This window comes from Macaca thibetana, chromosome 2 (genome assembly GCF_024542745.1).
Source record: "Macaca thibetana thibetana isolate TM-01 chromosome 2, ASM2454274v1, whole genome shotgun sequence".
Classification (NCBI taxonomy): domain Eukaryota; kingdom Metazoa; phylum Chordata; class Mammalia; order Primates; family Cercopithecidae; genus Macaca; species Macaca thibetana.
This window is the reverse complement of record NC_065579.1, coordinates 159884389-159907646: the sequence shown is the minus strand read 5'-3', so window position 1 is coordinate 159907646 and position 23258 is coordinate 159884389. Positions and strand designations below refer to the sequence as shown.

General features: G+C 37.2%; 1 protein-coding gene across 34 annotated transcripts in view; it reads right to left on the bottom strand.

Annotated features, from left to right (window-relative positions):
* The window catches only part of ZBTB20 (zinc finger and BTB domain containing 20), an 811121-nt gene that overhangs the window by 264632 nt on the left and 523231 nt on the right, over window positions 1–23258 (bottom strand). The gene's annotated exons all lie outside the window — the stretch shown is intronic.

Here is a 23258-nt window from a genome sequence, read left to right as displayed (position 1 = left end):
ATATGTTTAAAATATAATGCCAATAGGGATGGATATCTGAGTGGCAAGATTATGAGGAATATTTTTCTCTATATTGTAAAATTTAATATATGATATTTCAAAAAGGAAGCACCTTCAAAATAATTACGTAATAGTAATTCATGTTAGTTACAAGAAACTTGAAAATACTAAAAAAGCATGAAGTATATCAACAAAAAGCCTTGTAATTCTCTGACGCAACAATAACCACTGTTGAATTTTTGCTGGGTTGTATCCAGTTTGCAAAGTCTCTTCTCCTTTGTACATTGTAAGTAAGAAAGATCCTTTACATTCCCTTAAGGAGGGGGACCCAAAACAGCTTTATGTGTCATTTGTTCTGCTATATACCTTCTTAGATACCTTCACCACTACACTGTTTTTAGTTGCCAGGACATTGTTGAAATAGCATGGGCTATATGTGACACTTCCCTAAATTACACAGGTTCTTTATTAATCTGCTGTTGTCCCCTGAAAAACATGATCTCTGTGCTATTTCATAACAGTACATGGCATTTCATGATGGAAGCCATGGAGTTGAAAGCAACAGTGGCCTCATGCTCCGTAATTATTATAGTATACATACTGAAATAGTTTCTGGAGGACTCAGAAATTTCTATGTTCTTCTCTTCTGAATACATAGAGATGCTTCCCTGTAAGGAGCTCTGCCTTAGAACTTCTTTAAAGGCTAATAAAGTTGAAGGAAAAACACAGAAAGGTGATATACTTGGTGTGATATTTTAAGCAATTGACCTAGTAATTATAATACCTTTTAATATTTTCTTTGCTGAGGATCATTTTCTGAAGAAGGGTATGAACCCTCTCTTTCATGCAAAATACCTTGGTATAACTGTTCGTCTTTTAAGTATCTTATTTGCCTTTTGGCAAATTTAAGAATTTTCCTAACTTTGTTGTTGCTGTTATTGAAAAGAAGATAATAATGACAATAATAATTTTATGGCTAACTCTTATTGGTTGCTTTCTATAGGTTGGGCAGTTTACTTACATTATTTGTATTTAATTCAAAAAATAGCTCTATTATTATTATTGCTGTTATTCCCATTTTATAGATGAGAAAACCCAGGCATAGAAATGTTGAAAAACTTGCCCAATGTCACAAATCTACTAAGAAGTAGATGAAGAAATCTACATCAGACTCATTCCAAATCTTCCTTAAGATTATTATCTAGATTAGGGTTACACGACTGTACTGAGAGGTCCAAACCATGTCCAGAGCTTTCTTATTTTTCTAATACTATGGGGGGTGAAGGGGACTGGGAGGAGAAAGAGAGTGAGCACACAAGATTCCAAATAAAATGTTATAAAATTTATGTAAGACTTCATTTTCCTCACCTCCAAAATGGACAGCACCCACCACAGAGGTTTATCTTGAGGACTAATTGAGATAATATAAGTGAAAGCATCTAGTACAACTAAAATAAAACACCATTATTGCCTTACAAGTTTTCTTCCTTTGCATAATGGATGTGTTCTGGATAAGGTGATTATGAAAAGGTATGGCTTAACTTCTGTTATCAAATCAAAGAGCAATTACATTATAACATCTCAGAGAAGGATTCCCAACAGATTGGGATGAAGACCTAATGTAAGGCACGGGTTCAGGTGGAGGCTGGGTCTACAGGAGATTTACTGGGAGCAGTCTGTGGGTTGGTAACATGTTCTAGATCCTCTTACTTCTCTCTCCTCAGGCTCCTTGGTCTGAAAACTCCTGAGTGAACTACAGCAGTTTCCAGAGACGATTTCTTTCTTTTTGTTTTATCTGGTTACAAAGTCTAGTGGAATTTATATGCAATGACAATACTTCACTTGAAGGCCCTATCCCACACATTATGATATATAATAGTTAGAAATTCCTTTAATGTGAGATTCTCAATCAGGTAAATTCATTGTGCTGTATTTACTCTGGATGTTTGGTTACAGGTTTCAGTCATATTATTAATAATACTTGCATTAACTTCATCATATTCATTACATTGAAAGGCTCTGAGTTAGAAAACATGTATTCTACTTTCTTGGAAACCCTACACTCACTAGTGAGACCTATAAATAAAATGAAACTTTAAATAGTGCTAACTTCACCTTCAACTCATAACTAAACCCGACTCTGGGCTTAAAGTACTATTTTCTCCCTCCAGTCTCATCAGATATAAGTATATCATGTTACCAACTGATGCCAAGCTATATACTTACACAATTCACCTCATACTAACAACCTGCTGCATTTTGCTGCTTGCCTTTTCTTGAGGTACTGGGACTTATTCTTAAATTAATGCCTTAGTTTTTTTTTTTTTCCTAGGGACATCCTTTTACTTATGGAAAATATTCAGAAAGAATGGAATTTTTAAAATAAGCCATCTGCTGCGCAGACCTCAAGAAAAACAGTTATGTTTGAAAATACCAGATTCAACTAATCAGGGGCACAAAAGCCTTATTAACTGTATTAGCTTTCTTATCTTTAGAGCTCAGGTAGGAAGTAATATCTGACCTCAGCATGCCAACAGGTGTCAAGTGAGAGAGGTCAGCACAGTCTACACCCTTATGATGTAGCTTAAACACATCAGCTCAGAAGCATTCTTCATAAATTCTAAAAAGAGACCTTCTTCCAGATTATCTCACACATGGCAGCAGCCTGGGAAGCCTCAAGACAAAACTCTCTAGTTCTAGAACAATTAAAATAATTCAAACAAGGTGTATTTACATTATATTTAATATTTTGCTATAAGCAGACAATACAGTCTACTCAAAACTATCTCTATTTTACTGTTTGCCCATATTCCCTTATCCGTCCTCTATTTCTCAGCTTGTATCTTTCTTGAATTTCTAAAGATAAGAAATCTAATTTATTCATGTATTTATTATACAATAAATATTAAGTATCTCAGAAAAGGGCCAATAAATAGATGATAGATGATTAATAGATAGCTAAATATACAGACAGATAATAGATAAATAGCTAGCTAAAACAGAGATGAGTTATGACCTGAAGAAATGGCTAAGGAAGAAGACTCCATATTGAGGATGTTTTAAACTAGGTATTGAAGGATACTTGGGATTTGGAAGTATAGAGAGCAAGGAGAAATCATTTCAAGCAGAATAAACTGCATGAACAAAAAGGTCATCACACATTGGGAAAAGCAGATCATTTGGTTTGTGAAAGAGAGTAGTAAAAATAAAACTGGGAAGGTAAATTAGGGTTAGATCACAGGAGAGTTCGAGTGCCAACCAAGGAATACTACTCTGTCAATAATCTAGGTTTGAAGAAAGCACAGTCAACAACTCTCTAGCTTTCATAATTTCAGTAATGAGTATTATAATCCACCAAACCTCTGGTCTTTAGGCTCCACAGGGGATATGTTAGATCAGTGGTAGAGAAAAGGTCCTCATATCTAATGAGTCCTCCTCCAGCTGAGATTATCAAGATGCATGTATTGAATCATTTCACATGATTTGAACAAGAATTTCACTGGCTCCGAATCACACTAGCACTGGTCCTTCATTCTCAATAACAAGTTCTATAGAGTTACCTAAAGGCTGACACGGAGGCTGGCTGAGACGAGAGAGGTGAGTATTCCAAGCATATGTGAGATGTCTGTCGAAAAGTTTGACATAAGCTGTCATTTGATTTTGAATAAAGCCAACAAGTTCACAGGGGATTGGTTACTTATATATATCTAGTTCAGGTTCTCCCTATGATACAGAAAGTCATTGTAGTATACGTGGAACTCTAAGATCTCCTTACACATCTTTTAAGGCTCACTCCTAACTGTTTAGGATTCTTTGATAGAAGGTGCTTTCCCAGCACCTGCTATTATGCTCCCTCTTTATTGTTCTCTATTGGATTTACTGACTTCTGATATGCTTTGTTTTTATGTATGTATTTGTTTACTTTCTGCCTCTCCTCTCCAAATGTTAGGTCTTTGAAAACAAGGATTATTTGAATGTGTCTTTTTTGCTCGCTGTTGTATCTCCAGCATCTAGAACAGATACCTATTGAAAGACTGCTTTCGAAACTGAAGACAAAATATAGAGGAAGGTAAGCACATATTAACTGGTATATGGGGGAGAAAAAGGCTTCTGTATAAAACTCTGCCCCAAAACTCATATACTACATAATTTGAAAATATCATCAGCTAATTATGTCATGGATGAATTTGCTATAAAACTCAAAGCACTTTTAAATTAAAAGTAGCTACTTTTTTTCTTCCTGTTACTGAAGTAACATCTCATTCTCTCCATTTTATACAGATGGAAATCATGACAGAGAGAGACATACTCTAAGAGTACAGCAGATGAATTCAGAGCTTCTGACTCCAAGGGCCATCTATATTCTATGCACTATTTAACATTAGTTTGTATTTTACTATCAGTGAGATTCAAGTGCTGAATTGAATAGAGTCCTAGAATTTGAACGAATAAATAATGTTATTAGCTTATGCTCTTTCTGCTAGCACATGGCCTTCTCACAGAAATAAGCAAACAAATAAATAAAGAGCAACACAGAAAGAGGAAAGGTGAATAACTTAAAGGGGTGAACATGGTTGTTCTTATTTTTAAAATCCAGATTGTTCATTTTCATTGTAATTGTATTGTATTCTGCTGGCAGAGAGAGATGAGATTTAGTGTACTATGCAAATTATAGTAGGCCCACCACAGCTTATCAAGTTCTGAGAACGGTATGGATTCTTTTTCCTCAGATCCTCTTTTACCCTTAAAATATCTTCTGGATTAAAATTCTCATTCAATGAATCACATCTTTCAATGTAAACAATGAAATTATAAAAGTACTAAAAGAAAACATTGGTAAATTTCTTTATAATCTTGGCATAAGAAAGGACGTTTTACCTGTAACTCATTATCTAGAAGCCACATAGAAAAGATTAGTAAATCTGATTATGTTTAAAAACAAACTTCAGTATGGCCAAAAAATCCATAAGAAAAGTAATAAAATAAGTGGAAAAAATTTATGCAGCTCAGATAGATAAAAGGATTATCATCTTAATGTATAAATAGCAAGAAATACATAAGAGAAAGACTAACAACCCAATAGAAAGAAAAGGCAAAGGAGATGAACAGACATCCTATAGAAAAATAAATGCTAATGCCATTAAACGTATTTTAAAAAGATGATTGACATCACTTATAATTTTGAAAATGCAAACTAAAACTATACCAAGATACCATCTTCTACCAATATAATTGGCAAAAATCCAAAAGCTTAACCAAGCACTATTTTGTTGAGGCTTCGGTAAAAGGGTACTTTTGTATATGCTAATGGGACTGCTAATTGATCCAAACCCTGTCGAGATCAATTTGGCAAAATTTTTCAAAATTCAAGATGCATATAACCCTTTGATCAATAATTTTATTTCTGAGAATTTATCCTGCTGATAAACTTGCACATCTATGAAATGATTTGTATACAAGGTTGTTCACTGTAATATTGTTTGAAATGAAAAAAATAGTTTATCAATCAGGACTGAATAAACCATGATGCATTTACATAATGGAATACTGCAAAACTATAAAAGAGATTAAGGTAGTTCTCTATGTATCAATAGCAAAAGACCTCCAAGAGATACTGGAGAATACAAGATTGAGAACAGTGTATAAAGTGGTTCAAGTTTTGTGTAAGAAGGTGGAAGGAGGGAATATATATTCGCTTTTTTTGCATAAAAAGACCACTGGAAAGTTACACAAAAAATTAATAAATAAAAGTGGTTACTAATGGGAATAGAAAGAGAAAAAGGTAGATGGGGAGAAGTGAAGACGTTTTTACATAGTTTTAATTTTTGAACCCTGGAAATACATAGCCTGCCTCTTCGACTGAACAAATATATTTAAAAACTAAATAAAAGATAATCTCATATTAAAGTAAAAATGAGAACGGCATAGCAATGATAAAAATGGTTCCTGAGCTCCATAAATTTCTCCCAACTTTTAGCTACAAGTGCAGCCAATATTTGGGTAAATGTGGTAAAACAACTTGGCAGTTTGGTCCAAATGGCATCCTTGGAGCATAAAATGATTCAGGTTCTTCCCTTTGACTTTGTAGCATTTTTAAGATGTTATTAAACAGTTATTCCTTTCTAAGCTCAATAGAGTTACCAGTAAAATGTAAAATGACATTACAGTGTTGCAGCTGTGAACTAGTTGAGATGAATTCCCTTTAAAAGCCTAGGATGATTTCCATGTGTTGAGTAGAGAAGACCTGGATGTTCGCTTGTTGCTATGTAATAAGAAGAAAACACATTTCTTGAGCAATTTAAAGTGTAAAATTATTTTAAAAAATAAGTAAAATCTATTAATTATATACTATTTATCAATCTTCTATAATACTTAGGTGATGTATTCAGTATGCATAAAATTCTTAACAGGAGGCAGAATACAGCATTAGACAGATGATGTATGTTGAGTACTTAGAAGTTCCTAAAGGAGAAGCCTAGAAAGACAGTACATTATAATTAGTAACAAATGTAATAGTATATTTTTTTGTAAAATAAGCAACATATTTTTCCACTAGTCAGAAATTATAGCTTCAATTCAATAAGCTGCTTTCTCATATTTTATTTATACTGAGAGTGCTGACTAGAACAATCTAGAAGCTACAGACAAGAGCAGGGGTGAATGCTCCTCAATTTCCCATTTCCTTTGTGCCATGACATTTTGTAAAAAGATAATCAGTGAATTACCCATTTTGTATAAGAATTTCTTCCTCTGGGTTCTGTTACATATTTTAGGCAATGATTTAAAACATGGAGGTAGGTAAGTAGGGAGTATTCATTCAATCATTCATTTGTATTAATTAAATGCCAAGTATGTTCTGTGTGTTTCGCTAACATTAGAAATGCAGAGAAAAAAGACATAATTTTTGTCCCCAAATATTTCAGTCTAGTGGGGAGAAAGGAAAGTAAATACCCAACTAACTACAACAAAGGGTGATAACCTGCCGTAACTGAGTTAAGCATGGCTGTGAGAGAACAGAGGTATGGGACTCTGACTTTTAAGGAGGAGGCTCAGTAACAGGTTTTGAGGAGTTGGTGCCTTAGCTGAAACTTAAATGATGGAAGAAGTTAACAAGCCAAAGATTTGAGAGGATGGAAAGGGATTCTAGGTATAGGTAACAGAAAAAAAAAAAAAAAAAGTACAGGGCAAGACAGAGTATGATCCATTCATGAACTGCAGGTGGTTCCAGACAGAGGATAGAGTGATGATTGGGAATGCCAGGAAATGACTTTTCAGGCCCATCCAGATTGTGATGGAAGCACTACTTTAGATAAGGTGATAAGGGAAGGTGGAGATCTGAATGAACAGAAAGAGTCAGCCATGAGGGGCTTGGAGAGAACAGTGTTCCCAGCAGAGAACTGCACTTATTGCACGTATATGCCTATTTTAAGGAATGGTTAAAGAGCTAGGGGAACTGATTCTTCGTTGTCGGAGATGAGCAGAACTATTCCAAATACTCTTCCCCTGACAATTATCTAATCTCTTTTGTTGTCTCTGGAAGCATGGTTCTCTCCCATCAATGAATTCATTCAGTCCCTGTAATCAGCTCTGATTAGTGTTGTTTAACATCAATCTTTTCTACTTTTTTTCAAAGAAAGATACCAATCAGTTGCTGCACACCCCTGCTTGTTAAAAGCAGCACCTCTCCTGCTGACTTACCGTTCTTTTAATCAAAAGGGCAGGAGGAAGCAGTTGGGATTCACTTTTCTTTTTTTTTCTTTCAAAGTACACAAATGTCAACTTCCTTAAGGATGTCTGGCATAGCTGAGTTCAGTCATGTAACATACAGAGTCAGCTTGATCAAAAGGTTGCAGGCTGCCCACTGCTAAAATGGAGGAGAAAAGGAAACCATGGGCTTCCCTGAAGTGTGAATGAGTGCATAGGCCACTGCCACGTGTGTATTTATACTGACGACATGCTGGGCTGACAAGGGAGATTAGGAAACGTAAATCCCCACCACTACACTGCTCTATCTTCACCTTTGAACCTCTGGAGCAGCACTTTCTCTCTTTCCTATTTCTTCTGTTGTGCCCAGTGAAGGAGTTACCATATAGCTTTATAGCAACTGCAAGCCATGGCTATTTTTGTATACTTAAAAAAACATTTTTGCGGCCAGGCACTGTGCCTCCCTCTTGTAATCCCAGCACTTTAGGAGGTTGAGGCGGGTGGATCACTTGAGGTCAGGAGTTCAAGGTCAGCCTTGCCAACATGGTGAAACCCCGTCTGTATTTAAAAAATACAAAAATTAACTGGGCGTGGTGGTGGGCACCTGTAGTCCCAGTTACTTGGGAGGCTGAGGCAGGAGAATAGCTTGAACCCAGGAGGCACAGGTTGCAGTGAGCCAAGATCACGCCACTGTACTCCAGCCTGGGTGACACAGTGAGACTCAATCTCAAATAAATAAATAAATAAATAAAATTCTTTTTGCTACTAGTGCCCCAACATTTAGCTGAAGGTTATAATTCTTACCTCTATGGACTTCAAAGTGTTAATAACTAGAAAAAGCAAAAGATTGTTCATTCATTCATTCTCTTACTCTTTTTTTTTTTTTTTTTTGGAGACAGAGTTTCATTCTTGTTGCCCAGGTTGGAGTGCAATGGCATGATCTCGGCTCACCGCAACCTCTGCCTCCCGGGTTCAAGCGATTCTCCTGCCTCAGGCTCCCGTGTAGCTGGGATTACAGGCATGCACCCCCATGCCTGGTTAATTTTGTATTTTTAGTACAGACAGTGTTTCTCCATATTTGTCAGGCTGGTCTCGAGCTCCCGACCTCAGGTGATCCGCCTGCCTCAGCCTCCCGAAATGCTGAGATTACAGGCATGAGCCAACGCACCCAGCCACATTCTCTTACTCTTTTAATAAATCAGTATGTATCATGTGACAAACCTGTATCTGCAATATGACAAACCCTTGTCAATAATTCTCCTGGAAGATGCTTCTGGCAACCCAGAACCAGAAAATAATTTTTCCAAAGAGTTGATTATCTTAGACTAAACTATGACTCAAGTTGGTTTTACAAATAGGGAACACTCTGTAAATACTCATGGACATATCTAAAGCTGAACATACATTCTCATTAAGCACAAAAATCATCATATATGGTTACAGCCTCCAAACAAGGCTGCAAAAGAATTTAACATTTGTAACAATGTACAGCTAGTATAATTACATTTTGTGCAACCTCATAATTCTTTAAAAGTACAACTGAAGTGATGAGAAGATGCATACTGATATAAGGTAACACAGCTCTGTGATCTAGCCAAAACTAGAACTCAAGGCCCATAATTTTAATCTAGGAACTTTTATGTGATGACCATTTACCAGAAGGAATGGGAGTAAAAAGCATAAGGTAATTGATACAGAGAAACAAGGATGCTTTTATAAAACAAAAACACCAGTCTAAAATAAGACTCTTCTTTACTCACTTGAAATGGCTCTGAATTCCTGGGAAGAGCATAGGAAGAAATGTAACTATAGGATCACTTTTATGTGAGTAAATTGATAAATCATTTCCCCTACGTGCTCTAAGAAATCTTTTAGAACAATATTTCCCAAACTTCCCTAGTCATACCAATTGACTAGTTTCTTGCTTCAGATCCAAATGCCAAGGCCCCTTCAAGCAAATTTCTTATTCTCTAGGTTTATGGTAGACTCAGGAATGTGCATATTTCAAGGGTGACCCTGATGATTCTTAGTTCAGGGATGTTTGGGAAATACTGTTGTGGTGAAACCTTTGTACAATAGCTAAAACATTTCTTCATTCCTAATGAATCATCCCATTTTAATGTTTCTGTGGTGTGTCTTAAGCAGGTGCAGACTCTCATAGCAAACCATAAACTCCTATGTTCCTTTAAAATAGCTTAAGATACATTTACTGACTTTTCAGGATTAGCAAAAAGTCAAATAGGGTTGTTAACTAGCCCATTCCCACAGAAGCACCAAACTGTAATTCCCAAGTATCAATTCTAATGTGTTAAAAAATAAAAGCATATGCTCAGTCATGTAACAGAGGGTTTCTTTTTTTACTTTTATTTCGTTGTCTGTCAATCTGGTTGATCAGATTACTAATTTCTACCTACTAGAAGTGATCTTTAGAAAAATATGTCTGCCCTGTTTGCATTACGGATACATTAACAATAATAATGATTTTTAAAAAGTAAACCAAACATAAATAAACAGGAAAAGAAACCGCCATATTTGAGTCCAGTCTTTGTCTTGCCTAGTGAAACATCTGTCTTATACCTTTTTGACAGGTAGAAATAAGACCTTTCACATCATCTCATCTCTCTGATAAATCAGTCTGTTTCCTTACAAATTTGGTTTGAGATAAAACTCTTCTGTTCTTCCATTTACCACTTAGAAAGGCACAGTCAGGAACACCATCGAAGACGAGCTCACTTCCGGTTGTCTTTCAGTTAGACTTCTATTAAATGGATACCAAGAAAGCTAACCAAGAAACAAAAATATTCCTGTCATTTCTTTTGCAACAATTCAACAAACTTGAGGAAAACTGAATTTTGAAGAAAAGAATGGTCTATGCCATCTTATAAGCATGAGACGGAGGAGCAATGACTATAAAGAATATTCGTTAATTGTGGTTGTACTGTAGTTATGTTACAAATTGCACAATTAATTCCCACTATCAAATTAAACTGGTAAACAGGCCTAGATTAAAAACACAAGCCTGTTCTGCTTGTTTTGCTCTGTTATACACAAAGTAATCTTAAATTCAGTTTATTATCATTAGTATGGTTTCACTTTGGGGGAAAAAAAACTCTTTTTCCTCATAAGGCATATTGCATATTGAGATGATGAAGACCAAAGTCAATGCTGTAGAGAGTTGTAGGGATATAACTGCTGCTAAAATAAGCACTTGGTTTAGCAGACTATTTCCCTTAGTAGCTTGGAGCACAGTAATTTTTTCCTGCTGGGAGACAATGTATATCCTGAATGGGGTAGGGCCTGAAAGACAGTGAAACACAGCAGGAAATACACCTGATGGCAGAATCCACCAGGATAAGACAGCATCAGGACAGCATTAAACAAAGTGTTTGAAGATAGCAGAGATATGTGGACTATCAAGGAACACTGAAAGATTACACATTGTAGGTGAGCATGGTTTTGAGAATCCATCTCTGCTGGCCACAAGAATATTGGCAGTCAACATTTGCAAGGTCTGTTTAATTATGTCAGTGACCACAGCTAGCCTCCCAGGTTAAGTGAGAACGAGAACTAACAAGCTGCCCCTAGCCTCCTTCAGGACTTAAATGACAAAGCCATGGCAATCACAGCAGCAGCAGCAGCAGCAGAAGCAGCAACAGCACCAGCCGAAGCAGCAACACCAGCAGCAAGAACACGGTTTTGACCCGCAGTTCTTGCCCATCAAAGAGCTGTGCCCTGTCTGCTCCCACTGACAGGCAGATAAATACAGAGATCTGTCGGCAGTACATATTTATGTATATCTACAGCTTCCTCACACAGACTTACAGGGAATGCATAACAGCTTCTAGTGGTATAACAAATGCACCCACTAATGGGGTGAGACCCATTACTCACAAATGGGTGAAAAGAAGCATCAATATGCAGGTCTTAACCCCAGTTTGTGGGCAGAAACCTGTCATTCCATCGCAGGCCGATAGGTCTCCTATTCACACAGTCCTTGTTTAATTTTCCAAACACCCTTTCTCTAAATGGTGCTACTCTGAGCTGTGTAGTGCAGACAGACAGGTTTGACAAGCAGAGTTGTCAATTTCACATTTTTTATCCCAACTGCAGGGCAAAATCAGGCTTTGTATGCAACTGGGGTTGACTGGTTGGGAAGGCAGGAGAGGTTGGCATTTAAGAGGTATTTTCCACATTAGAAACTCAGAACTCAAGATAGAAAACTCATAAAGGGTTGTCCCTATTCAAAATCCATGAAATCAGGAGAGTCCAAAGATGTGTACTGGTGGTCTACTGTGGGGCATATACATTTTGCTGAAACGAGAAGATGAAGAGAAAAGTAAGGCTTGGTTCTACCTAGAAGGAGCTCTGGGTACGTAAGCAGTGAAAGACACTCACTCAAATATCATAATATAAAATGAGGCACTTGCCGTAAGAGAGGAACATAGCAATGTGTACACACAATTCTTGGTTAACCAGGAAGTTGAAGATATAAGTAATATATTAGCCAAATTTTTGTCCTTCGGAAAATGTTGGAATTGTCCAAAGAAAGGCCAACAGGATACATGCTAGGTAATAATGGGTGGATTAGGCGTACAACGAAAGCAAGTTAACGAGCACTGTTTCTAACAATCAAGTCCCAGAATATTCTTGGGATCTCTGGGACTATCTCAAACATATAACAGAGTCTGGGATGGTTTTGAAATCTCTGCTAGCATATGCTCTGCCCTGAGGTTTCTTTTTGGTGCTGATTTGCTTGAACTGAAGAAGGAAGGGAGAACACATAGAAGAAGGGTTCTCTATTTTCAGGAGGCAGTCCTAATTATATCAGTGGTATAGTTAAGAACCTACAACAAATGCTCCTCCAGAATCCCCTTGTGCAGATTAACACTCTATGGTATATGAGATTTCACAGAGTCTTGCATATCAGAAACTCGCAAATGGGAACACAGAAGAGTCTGTGTGTCCCTGAGTTTATGCTCAACCTGGCAAACATCAAGAGTAATTTTATGTTGTTCAGGAACATACTATAACAAAGCTCTCACAGGTTGAAGGCTTCAGTGAACCTGAGGGCTCACTTCCCAACCTAGACTTACACCATAAAGAGTAATGGACTTTGCTAATATCAAATCAAAAGGCAAAGGAAATCTGGCATTTAGGAGGTATTTTATAGTTACAATTACCCAATCCTAGGTGAGACTAGGATTAGAGTTGGTGGGGAAATAGACATGGAAAGTGCTGTTAAATGTTTTTTGAAATGTCCCTTTTTGATCCCCATAGTCATGAGAGTATTTGAGACTTGATTGCTCTATACTTAAATTACTGTCATTGCCCCTCAGTTGGCATCTCTGACTAATCTCAACCCTCTCAATCTACTCTGCACACTATAGCCAGGTTAACTTCTAAAACACTCCATTCATTATTTTTGCTTGTCTCTCTAAGTGTTTCAGTTATTCAGCAAATCCTTATTGCATTCTAACTGTATGATAGCTATTGTTCTCATCACCCACAAAAAATAAATCTGAACTCTGCCTGCCTTTTGAAATTCACATCCTAATCTTCAATAACGTGGCTCTCATTTCTAATTTCACTACTTCCTGTATACACCAACTTTATTTCCACTGGTCGATATTTTTATTCATCCTCCCTACTTCTCTCTTTTCCCATATCACACCATTGGCTACCATCTTTGCTTTTTTCCAAAGGACCTTTCATTCCATTGTCTTTCAATGTCTAGCTTTTACATCTACAGCTAAAGTTCTCCCTCTACTACTAATCAAGCCTTCTATACTCCTTTCTCGGCCACCATAATGCAGATTCTTGTAGTACTTACTACCTTTCGTTATTGCTCATGTTGGTGCATAATGGTAGACTGGTAATTTCCAGTTAGTTTTATGATCTAATTACTAGTCTCTGCAATAACAGTATAAAAACCATAAGCTCTCTATGAGCAGGTATCGTGTTTCTGATAGTAACATTACTAACTGTTGTGATAACTGCGAATTAAGTTTAGCATCATACTTGTTTCTAAATTTAAATTGTACCACTTCTAACAATATTTTCTCCATTGTTTTATTTTAAAAAAGTCCAAAAGAGGATGACAATAACGGGATCACAATAAATATATATTCACGTGTAATGGTTAGTGGTCTTTTCCAGCGACAATAATGTCGCATTTTGCTGTTACCTCCTTTCTTTTTTACATGATATTCACTATTAGACATACTACTACACTAATGCCAACATTTTCCAGTTAAAATCGACAGTAATTAAGCTTTGGTTGGTGCCAGCACTAGCCTAGGGATAGGGTAGGTATAGGGCCAATGAGACCAAGTTCAGGGTATAAGATCTCTGATATTCATCAAGGAGCTAAGATAAGAAGCATAATGAAAGACAAAACAAATGGTACACCATATAGTATGCCAAATATTTTTAATGCTGATTTTTGTAGACAGAACTTGATATCAGCTTTTACTCATTTGTTATTGATATGTGTATTTTCTTAAAATATAATAAATATAGAAAGGGTTTGTGAATAACATAATATGAAGATCAGAATCAAGATTAGGGCCAAGGGCATCAGATTAAAATGCAGATGAATAATTAATCACCTGTAGGATTAAAGTTCCAATTCTAAATGGAAAGAAAGCATTGGCAAAGGCATAAAAACATGGTTGTAGGGTGGTGTTCACAGTTCCATGAAGGAAAAGATGAAGCAGATAGGAAGGTGGGCCTACTGTACGGACTGAGTACTGGTATTAAGGGTTTCATATTAGGCAAGGATACAAAAATAATTAGGAGAGTTTGGACTGGAAGACTGGGAATGATAACCGGGGATAGTGAATAGGGTGGCCTAGGTGTACAATGAAGTCAGCATTTAGCACATCAGGTAGGCAGGACTAGGACCTAACCAAGAAGCTGGAAATAGAAGGAAACTCATTTATTCATTCTCTGACCTTACATTTATTTATTGAATAATAGTAGTAGACTGATCTATAGACCTAAACCAGTGGACTGATCAACAGACCCAGACTAGACCACGCTTAACAGAATTTACAGTTTGGAGGGAAAACAGACATGAAAGACTTAAGTAATAAGATGAGAGCGGCCAGAGACAATGAGTACGTAATAGGAGTGAGGCCCACCAAAGAAGTGATCTCATATCAGCTACTTGAAACCAATGATGAAAGTAAACTCAGTACCAAGCTCACTTCATCCAAAGCGTGGATTCCTTATATGTTCTCTGCTTGGGATAATATTAAGATCAACCTGTAGGTAGAGCTTACACAGCTAGGACGAGCAAGCATTCCTAGGTCAGAGGAGTGTGCTCATGTGTGATGGTGTCTGTGCATGTAGGTTTTTTTCCTAACAAGTATAAACCACGATCCTATAGCATAAGAATAAGTGATGATGAGAAGAATGATAATGGTAATGATGATAACAGCAGCTGTTTATTGAGTGCTTATGATATACCAGGTATTGGTTTAAATATTTTACATTTATTAGATTAGTTACTCCCCACAGTAATTTTATAATAAAAATAAATTTATGGTTCCCCTCCTCCTTCTCCTCATCCTTAATTTACAGATGAAGAAACTGAGGCATGAGAATTAAATAGTTTTCCTAAGGTTACAGTGTTGTAGAATCTACATAGTCTTCACTCTTAATCACACTGCTCTACTGCCTAAATTCAGGCAACCAACAAAAGAGTTGCTCTGCCTCATCTTGGAGCTTATATATGTCTACAGAATATATATTATTTACATTCTCATAAATGAGAAATGATTTAAGGATATTCTTACCAGAGCAGTAGCCATTCTCAAAATTATCACAATGGTGTATTATATTGTTTAGACATATAATGAGAGTATTGGGGTAACAGATATCAGAGATTTGGCTCTTACAGATTTTAATTCTTAATTGTACTATTTAAGAGAAAAATTAAGTATTGTGAGGAAGCACTGGAACAATGGAAAAGGTAATACGGAAAATAAAAAGTTGAGTCTCAGCCTGGTAAGTGTGGCTCTCTATTTCTTCAAGTTTCCTTTCTTAACAAGGTGACATAAGGGTTAATAAGATGACTGTAAAATACAGTTACCTTATGAAGAATGAAAAATTCCATTATTACTGAGATTTTCCAAATCCTGATAATTCTGCTGGGATTTTCTGAACATGATAATTCTGCTGGGATCTGGTATTAAACAGCATGTAGACAGATTAATCCCAAGCCCAGAAAAAGAGTGAACAAATAAAACCTAAGTAGCATAATGACTGAAGAAAGTTAGATTGTAGTGTCCAATCTCATAGTGGCCACTTTTTGTTTGCTTGTTTGTTTGTTTGTTTTGAGATGGAGACTTGCTCTGTTGCCCAGGCTGCAGTGTGCAGTGGTGTGATCTCAGCTCACTGCAACCTCCACCTCCCAGGTTCAAGTGACTCTCCTGCCTCAGCCTCCCGAGTAGCTGGGATTACAGATGTGCGCCACCACACCCAGCTAATTTATATTTTTAGTAGAGACGGGGTTTCACCGTGTTGGCCAGGCTGGTCTTGAACTCCTGACCTCAGGTGATCTGCCTGCCTCGGCCTTCCAAAGTGCCCAGAGTGCTTGGGATAACAGGCATGAGCCACCATGCCCGGCCTGTAGTGCCCACTTTTGACAAAGTTGATTGTTTGTGTGGGAGCATGAACATGAAAATTTAATTACAAACTAAGGAGAAACATCCTTAACTTTGAATCTTTCCTATTGGTTTACTGGAGTCAATTTTAAAGTATCACTTAATAAATACTATTTGACAATTTGCAAATTTATATAAATGTATTTTCCTTAGAGTATAAGCATTCAACTCCAATATGATGGTTTCCTATTTTCGGTTTGTTATACACCAAGATAGAATGTACCTGTAAGATATTTAGGAAATCACTTTTAGGGGACACTATACAATACCTTACTAAATACCAAGACTACAGTACTATTATTTTCACAAATGAGCATGGGTCAAGGCAAAGAAGGGCAACTCGGGGTAAGACTATATAGGCTGTTAACCTTGCTGTACAGGTAAATGTAAAAGTTCCTTTTTTCTAGCCTCAATATGCTGGACGATCCTCACCTTTAACTGAGTAGAGAATGTCTTAAAGCAGAGAAACAAGAACACCTGTACTCTGAACTTTGTTGGGGAGTTCTGGCCCCTTTTATCATTTGACCGTCAATGATTAATATAACTGCTTTTAGCCCTTAAGCCTGTGCCAGCTGCAAACGTGACAGATACCTGTCATATTTTAGAACAGCTTATCACCTCAGCCTCTGGAGTGATTGAGTATTTATAGATACAAAGATAGAAACATAAAGCACATATGTATAGGCAGGAGTCCCCTGGAGGTGGCGATTAGGACTAGGCAGTAATTTTAGCTTGAAGCTCCTATGACTTAAATAGCCACTTGAGCTCTGCTCTTGCAGTTTACGATGTCAATAGAACCCCTAAATGAAATTACAGCCTTCTGATACGCAGCAGGATATCCTTTCTTTGCCATGCAATGTACACGGCCAGGAGAAATTGCTCTGTATATGGAGTTTCACTAAAGCAGAATTTATCATAAGGCTGCTCTGCTAAAATATCATTATGCTGTTATTCACTGGATAACACATCTAATGACTCGGGGTGCACTTGATAGCCATGTTTCAGTGAACACAGACGCACGCCCTGATGTGAACTGGGCACTCCAGTGCTTCAAAGCACTATCGATTTCAATTCTACCATAATTTACACCTGGCTTGTTTTGCCAATAGCTTGAACCCATGCTAACACTGGAACATACACATACAAACAGAAATGAGCTGTATAGCAAAAATGCATGCAGCAAACTTTCCAGGATTTTGCCTTTATAATCATCTCCCTTGGTGCCGATCAAATATTTTGCACGATTTTCCTAGTTAAGTTTGGGCATTGCCTCTGTTAGCATTATCCTATGGTTGGTGATGATAGTAATAAGAACCTCTTATATTTGGACAAGCTATGGACACTTCTGCAGCAGGATCTGGGTGCCAGTCATCTTCGTTCTCCCACTATCTAGCACAATGACTGGCATATAATAGTTGCTCATGATAATCTTCTCTGCAGGCTCCTCTTCCTCTCTCCATTCCAGAAATGCACTGTATATAAAGGACCTTCTCTCTTTGGTTATCTTTCGATATATTTTTCCTGAGAAATGTCCACTCCATAATTTTAACTACTACCATGATTTGGATGATTCAGATGACTGCCAAACTCTGTCCCTGACTTATCTCCAGCATTCCGACTAAATCCAACTGCCAGTCTGGATGCTCCCCTAACACCCCCAAATTAAACACATTCAAAAGCAAGTTTGTAATCTTCCCCCATCCTCCAAAATCTGCTCTTCCTCCTCATAGTTTTCTTGCTTAGTTGTACGAGGTAGAAACCTGGGAGCAATCCAAAATTCCTTCTCTCCATGCCCAGCCCAAGGGTTATTAAATTGTGTCAATTTTGCCTATCTCTTGAACATGTCTCCTCCTCTCTGTCTATTCCCACAGTTATTGTCCTAGTTCAGGGCTTCATTGTTTCCTGTCTGAACACTTTCAGTTGCCTCCTAACTCATTTTCTTGCCTCTATTCTCCCATTCCTATAATCTATCCTCTCCCTGCTGCCAGGGTGATCTTGTATCACACAATTTCATCATTAACGTTCTCTACTTAAAACCTTTTAATGGCTCCCCAAATGCCACAAGATGAAGTTAAAACTTCTTTGCATGGCAATCAGGGTCCAACATGATTGTTCCCTGCCTGCATCTACAGCATCGTTTGTCTGTACTCCCCTACTACACATCAGTGATAGTGTTCCCCAGCTCTGCCATGCTATTTCTAGTTAACTGCCTTTGCCCCTGCTGGCCCCCTTACTGAATGCTCTTCCTCCCTCTGACCATCTGGGAAAATCCTTCAAGTCCCAGCATGGATTTGTCAGCTCTTCCGTGAAACTTTCTCTGATCCCCTACTCCAAGATACGTTCAGCTGAACACTCACTATTTTGTGCCTCCAGGGTTCCTTGAACATCCTTCAGTTATGGCACTTAGCATAATGGGATTACCCCAACTTGTTTCCCTATCTGTCTCTCCTCTAGTGAGCAACTTGAGACCATGTTGTATTCATCTTTGTATCGTAAATGACAAAGCCAATGCCTTCACAACAGCATATTAGGGTCCATGTGATCAGACACCCTTATCTCCCTTACTTCATCTTCTACTAGTCTCCTGCTTACCCACTCAGAGTCTGCCACACAGACTTCCTTGTTATCACTCAAATTTTCCAGATACATTCATGTCCAAGTCCTTTGCACTTGATGGTTCCACTGCTGAAAATGCTTCTGCTTAGATATCCACAAAATTTGCTTCTTCACTTTCATCGAGGTCTTTTCTCAAATGCTGTCCCCTCGATGAAGACTTCCCTCTCTACCTCTCCATCCTATTTAAAATTGCAAACTTATCCCTGACACCAATACACATGTACACACTCTTTCTCCTCTTTAAATTTTCTCCATAGCATTTATAATAAAATGCCACATATTTTACATAAATATATTTTATCTTCTGTCTCTCCTATCTAGAAAGGAAGTACTAGGAGAACAAAGATTTGTTTTTTAAAAAATCTACTGCAGTATCCCCAGTCCCTGGAATAGTGTTGTACATAATATGAATGCCTCAATAAATATTTATTAATAAATTAATCTTTAGCTTCTAGAATAATAATTGACACAGAGTAGGGATTCAAAAATGTTTCTTTCTTTTTTTTTTCTTCTTCTTCTTTTTTTTTTTTTGATACACAGTCTTGCTCTGTTGCCCAGGCTGGAGTATGGTGGTGCAATCATAGCCCAGTGCAAGCTCAAACTCCTGGGCTCAAGGGATAAGGGATCCTCCCACCTCAGCCTCCTCAGTAGCTGGGACTACAGGCATGTGCCATCATGCCTGGCTACTTTTAAAAAATTTTAGTAGAGATGAGATCTTGCTATGTTACCCCGACTGGTTTAAAACTTCTGGGCTCAAGGGATCCTCCTGCCTCGGCCTTTCAAAGTGCTGGGATTATAGGTGTGAGCCACTGCATCTGGCCCAAAAATGTCTCTTAAACTAAAAAATAAATGGGTGAATGAATGAATTAATGTTAAATCCATGTTTAATGAATATAATGGAGAAACAGTCTGTGTACAGTACAGTCTGTGTACAGTAAGTTTAATAGGTCACTATTTATCCTCATTAGACAAATGAAATAGATGAGTCCCAGAAAGGTTAGGAGCCAAAATTAAAGCGACTATACACAGCTTAAACAGGTTTGCTACTCTTTTTCAATTCACTATTGAAAGGAACAGACAATTCTTTGCACTTTGTTCATGATGTACCTCTAACATTTGTTATATAATTTTGCTTCCTCTTGACTAGGAATGCAATTAGCAGGAGGTGCAAGGTGCTAACACTTTTTATTACAATTTATGTCTTTCCATATTAGGTGTTTCTCACAAAAAGATCCCCTTTCTTTCATTTTCACAAGTGGATTAGGCACTCATATAATTTTGCCCCTCAGAGTGGTTTGTACATGACTACCCAAGAGGACATCGTATTACAAATCCTGCCAGAATGAACTGGAACGTGAGTGCAGCATTCATAGCTTAAGGATGAACAGGTTGTTTGGTGCCAGGTTTGTACTAATGGAGATGTTCTCCATTAGTGTTAACTCCCAAAGGAGAATAAATTCAATAACAAAACATTTCAGTTTTTGGCATTTCTATGGAGAGTTAACTTTCCATTGTTCAAGGGTTAATTATCTATTACGTGAATCACTTTTCTTTCTATGGCTGCTTACATCTAGGAATTCAGTTTACCAGAGAGTGAGTAGGGAAAATAAAGAGATGAAAAGGAATATTCTATATATATAAACTCCAGGAAAAAAATTGGTTTAGGGGACAGAATTAGATATAGTTTGGGGATTGCTAAGTTGATTGACAATTGAAAATGAGTAAGATTAAAGCATGCTTTATTATACACAATATTTTGGGGTTTTAAAATTGTTTATTAGGGTCAGTTTGTAGTATGTACAGTTATTCTCTGGATGTGATTTTTGTCAGCAGAATACCATCTAGGGTGCTAGAATGGGAATTTAGCAAATGGTACTTTAGAGGCTAGCTCGACTTGATGCCCCTCTCCTCTGAAGAAGGCTTAGTGTGCTGCAGCTTAATGAATGAAACAGCACTAAGCGATTCCACCAATTTCTCTACTCATTGATGAGAAACAACTGCACTAGGCTATTTTCAGCTATTATTTACCTCAAACAGGGCATTTAATTAGTGCTTGTTAAGACAGTGCAAATGATTTGGCTGCCAGTCTTCTTGCCCCTGCTCTTTATTGTGCTGTATGTCTGCCCCGCCTCTCTCCTGTCTAGTTCACAGGGCATCCATAGCCAGTCTTCATGCCTTTCCATAACTGACATCAGCCTGACCTCCACAGATGTGGAGTCTGAGGAAAGGAAGAACCAGTGAGTAACTATAAGCAAGTATTGACAAGCTGGAGAGACTGTTGGTTAATATGATGCATTATAGGTAGGTCTGGTACTTTCTGACTACATGAGCTGATCAAGCTGGATATTTAGTCACTTTCATAAGTCCAGGAAAATTAATGGAACTACTGCAAATTCAAGATCCCATGTTCCATCAGAAATTACCCAAGCATTGTGGGGATTAGAGAAGTAACCTTAGCAAATGGTTGGAAATGCTGTCAGATAGTTGGAAGATCTAACATGGGAGTTAGGGAGGCTCAGATATAGAAGACTCTACCAATTTGTGTTCTAGACATGGACCTGTTTCTTTTTTTTCTTTTTCTTTTTCTTTTTTTTTTTTTGAGACAGAGTTTCGCTCTTGTTTCCCAGGCTGGAGTGCAATGGTGTGATTTTGGCTCACTGCAACCTCCATCTCCTAGGTTCAAGCGATTCTCCTGCCTCAGCCTCCTGAGCAGCTGGGATTACAGGCATGTGCCACCATGCCCAGCTAATTTTGTATTTTTAGTAGAGAGGGGGTTTCTCCGTGTTTGTCAGGCTTATCTCGACTCCAGACCTCTGGTGATCTGCCCGCCTTGGCCTCCCAAAGTGCTGGGATAACAGGCATGAGCCACTGTGTCCGGCCGTTTCTTTCATCATGATAAGCAAGATGTATTCACTGTCAATGCACTGCCATGTAGATATTCATTCGTTCATCACCTATTCATTGATTCTCCACTCAGACTGAGGAAATCTGACATTGTTTGGGAGAGAAATTAACAAACCTAAAACACAAAACCTGCCCTCTAACCACCTGCAGTTTCATACATAGAAAAACTTCAAATTAAAAACATATATAAATGCTAAATGAAGATAGATTTGTAAAATGCTACCAATGTCAGATCACTTTTAATTTGGGTTTTATACAAAATTTCAGAGAAAAAGTGTGACTTGTCAAGGATATGATTTGGCTGATCTTGAAAAGGTATCAGAAAAATTATGGTTGCTGATGCTAATGTGTAAATACAGCATCAAAATATTTAACATACAGTAAAATAGCTGAGAAAATAGAATAAATGGGATCATTTGTATATGTACTCAGTTTTATAAAATAAAATGAATTCATTAAATGTATGCTCAATTTTAAGATAATATCAATTAATTTCTTTTTACTTAATTTTAAACTGCTTTATATATACAGCAATTAATATTTTGAAGTTGTACATAATAGAATTTAGGTTGATAAGCTAACGTGTATATTTGCTGACGGATAATTACCAAACTTATCAGCTAACTACATCTTTCTTTTTGCAAATACTGTTCATAAATATTTGTGTAAACTTTCGGTGTTGTCAGCATGACAAAAAGTCAACTATACTTCATTTATGGTCATTATGATGAAAACATTTGACTGAAATCAAAGGCAAGTAAGCCTGTCTAGAATTTGGTCATATTTTTAATAGTTGAACATAGATATATGGTTGTGCATATCTGTAGGCATTTATAAGCTAACATACATATACAATCATATGATGCAAGCAATCAACTCCTTTTTAAGGTTTTAAAATATATGTCTTTCTTAGGGGAATCACATAAATACTAAAAACCATTTCTATACAAATAAGAAAGAACAACTTCTTATTGGGGTAGTGACAATTCTGTTATTTAGCAATTTCATTTGTGTATATTTGCGACTGCCTAATTAAATGAATATAGCATATAGGAAGTACTTACAGCCAAAATATGCACGCAAGGAAATATACATTTCACAACATGCATCCTTACTAATTTAATGAAATTAGAATTTCCAGGTTAGCACTAGGAAACTGAGTTACTGATAGTACGTTGTGAAGGCTTATAATCAAGGTATTGAAAACATAGGTAATATTAACATAGCCATTGAAACACAAAGAAATATATCATTGTCTTGCCTTTGTATCGCAGGTATACTAATCAAATTCTGACTTCTTATATATTTCAATTTAGTCATGAAATTCTTCCACGGCCACTTGGAACTCCAGATCTCAGCCACTAT